This window comes from Notothenia rossii (assembly GCF_949606895.1).
Source record: "Notothenia rossii genome assembly, chromosome: 1".
NCBI classification, from domain to species: domain Eukaryota; kingdom Metazoa; phylum Chordata; class Actinopteri; order Perciformes; family Nototheniidae; genus Notothenia; species Notothenia rossii.
Genome location: NC_136912.1, coordinates 32296431 through 32299793, shown reverse-complemented (window position 1 = coordinate 32299793; position 3363 = coordinate 32296431). Strand labels below are relative to the sequence as shown.

Genomic DNA, 3363 nt, shown 5'->3' with positions numbered 1-3363 from the left:
AATCAGTCTAATTTGTTGTCAGTGGCACCGCTGTCACACACACTTCTCTGCCTGTATCTGTGTGATGCATCTTTAACTGCTACCCTTCAAATCTCTCATGAGCTGTTTATAGACGGTCATGGTCAGCCAGCAAACTCCAACCGCTCCCTTTGTGACTGGATGACAGCAGTCCAGTTATCCAGTGTCCTCAGTACAAGAAGGTCGGTCAACACATTTTGTATATCATATCTTATATCTGGAAAGTATTACCACCCTATTCCAGACCTGCATATAGACAATCTATTTGGTGTATTCTACATTTGCTCTTGAAAGTTCCCAGAAATGTCACAATGAACACTTCAGGACATGGCTGAAAATATGGATGTGTAAGGATTTATTAAAGTGGACCCACCCAGATTAATTCCTTTTCACAGAAAAAAAGACAGAAAACATGATCTGAAATTGGGATACTGCAGGTCTCATGTGGATCGTACAGAAACAAGGAGTGCAGCCAATCTGTTGGACAAACCGCCAAAATGAACATCCATGAAACAGCCTTTGAGCATCACACCCATTGGATCAATCCTGCGACACCCCTTTCAGCTCTCTGCTTCTTACCACTTCTGCTTGTTTCTTTACTGGAATCTTTGTATTACGGGTTAAACTTGTATAAAGGTCCATAGAGAGTGGAGGTCAAGGTTAAAGCCAATGGTGTGATTGAGAAATACACTGCAGTGCTGCTGCAATGGGTGTTAAATATTCCTGTGGTTATTCCAAAAGACTGACATTTCTGGTGCACCTGCAACAAACATGTGTGTTGTCATGACTTTATTGGTGTTCGTGTTGATAGTTTCCAGTTTTAATTTGAAATGTATATTCCTCCTTGTGTCTGGTTTCCCTCCTGTGCCTGATTGTCAGAGCGTGTTCGCCTGCTGTGCATTTAGGTTTGTCTTCCCTTATGTTCTTTGTGTGATCGTCGTCTATGTTTCCTGCCTCTCCTGTCTGCGTCTTTGCTCCTGTTCCTTGTGTCCTCTGGTTGGAACTTGTTTAGTTGTTCTTTGTTTTGTGGTTTTTGTGTTACCTGGTCTGGTCTCCCCTTTTATATCGGCTTTTTTAATAAGAGCTCACATTTTGATATATTCCTGTGTTCCTATTCCCCTGTCTTAGTACTGTGTTTGGGTCCTGCATCCTTACCCTTAAATCTCAGTTTTTTCAGCTACACCTACCAAGCTAGGTATAGACAAGTTTACGCGACAAACCACGGGTAGCGCCATAACCCTACACAAATGCACTTCATTTCCGCCGGAAGTCTTTTGCACAGCGTCTGTCGGTGTAAACCGGTGTAAACAGTCAGACGGGCACTGGTGTAAACACAGCGATTTCGATGCTAACAGTGATGCTAGCTTGGGAACACGATTCTACTTCTTTGACTGGAGATGGCGTTACTCTCCCCCACCCGAATTCAGTGCAAAACTGGGAGGATAACATGACGACGTGGCCCAGCATAACGTACAGCAAAATTTGCTCCTACTTCGTTCAATCCATGGCAATAGATGGAAAAGCAATGGACAGTCTGAAGGCCTCCGAGGCATATCAATATTTGCACAGCAACAAAGTTGGTTGTGTCTTGTCATACAAACATGATCGTTTTGTTTATCTAAAAGCAAAGGTAGAGCCTAGCCAGTGTTTGAACAATGCGTGGCATAATGCTTGGGTGCTGGTAACTGAAGCTGGAGAAGTCAAAACTGCGGGATGTACGTGTGTTGCTGGACCAGGGAGATCTTGTTCCCACTCAGCTGCGATCCTGTGGAAGGTAACTAGATTATTTGACCATTGTAGCCTAGGCCTATGTCTTTTGTTGTTGGTATCCGAACTACATCATAGGCTACTTGGCTAGAGTGCAAAGTGTGTGTATGCCATGATGTATTATATCATATGACATGTTTGCAGTGAACCCATTATAATATCTATGCACTGTTTTTACTCTATCTCTCTAGGTAGAAAATGCTGTGAGACAGGGGAAAACCGGGCTTGCCTGCACAGACAGACAGAACCAGTGGAATGCTGGGTCTAAAAGAAATGCTGGTCAGAGGAAGATGAAGTATGTGCGCTTCAAACGACACAACAGGAAGGATCTCTACCAGCCGCCACCAACTTCACAGCCATCCTCTACCACTCCAGAACCGGCACAGGAGGTGACACTCTTTAGGACTCATGAAGAGTGGAGGAAGAACACACTTGCCTCACCAATGGCAGAACTTTTCAATTGCCCTGGGAATAGCCTCCTGCAGTTCTGCTTTAATGCTGATACCTCTTCCATCACCGAGCCAACACCATGTCCACACCTCCATCTCCTAACCCATGATGAGCACCACATACCACTGGCTTGTGTAAAATGCAGAACCTTCTATGATAAGTACATTAACATGTCCACAGCCCGGCTTGAAGGTTACAAAAGCACAGAGCAAAGAACAGGTCTGGCATGATGCGCGGAGAGTGCGCATCACAGCGAGCACAGCTAGAAAGGTGCCCATTCGCTCAACCACGGCGCCCGACAAGTTTTTGTCAGAACACTTACACCCATCCTTCCGTGGCAATGCTGCAACCCGTCAAGGAGCGGAGGGGGAGGAACTTGCAAGGGACTATTTGGAAACTCTGGGCAACAGCATTGAAACCAAAGGCTTAGTGGTGTGCGACAAGGATCCGTGGCTTGCAGCATCTCCCGATGGAGTGATAAACAAAGACATTCTGTTGGAGATCAAATCACCTGTGTTGGGAAACAAGTCACTTGCAGAATTTTTGGCAACAAAGAACTGTGAAATCACAACTGTGGCAAACGGAAATAGGATAGATTACCATATTGCCTGCAATGGTCCAAAAGGCTACTATATGCAGGTACAAATTGGGATGCACTGCACAGGGCTTCAGCACTCCAAGTTGGTGATCTGGAACAAAACTGAGCACCTAGAAATCGAAGTACCCTACGACCAAGACTTTGTCCAGGGGCATATCATAAGGCTGCGCACATTCTACTTTGCCCACATGCTCCCGAAAATTGTTGACGATTTTGTTGAGGGAAGGTTACAGTTCTGCAGTAAATATCTCAGCATTTTAAAACCAAAATAAACTGCCTTATTTAGGTCATGCCCACAGGACCCAACAGTTGTCTGTTGTTTACATAATGCACAATTTACATGATCTCTTTATGCTGTGCAATATATCATATGTGCCTGTACTGTTTGAGTGAAAATAAAGTTTGATGTAATTTAATTTCATTATTGCACTGTTATTGCATTATTGCATTTCATATGTTCCTTAGAGTGCTACAATTTCTTTTAACACAGTTCATCATTCATATTAAGCTCATACTGTACATAAATAACA

At 43.9% G+C, this 3363-nt stretch overlaps 1 long non-coding RNA gene across 2 annotated transcripts; it reads left to right on the top strand.

Moving 5' to 3' along the window:
- Positions 1 to 1617: 1617 nt before the first annotated feature.
- LOC307015361 lies at positions 1618 to 3020 on the top strand. 2 transcript variants are annotated; one of them, XR_013801485.1, is made up of 2 exons: positions 1618 to 1792; positions 1981 to 3020. It is a non-coding gene; the product is annotated as an uncharacterized lncRNA (long non-coding RNA). The 2 variants fall into 2 exon arrangements; XR_013801486.1 differs by having other exon boundaries at positions 1977 to 3020.
- Positions 3021 to 3363: the final 343 nt, after the last annotated feature.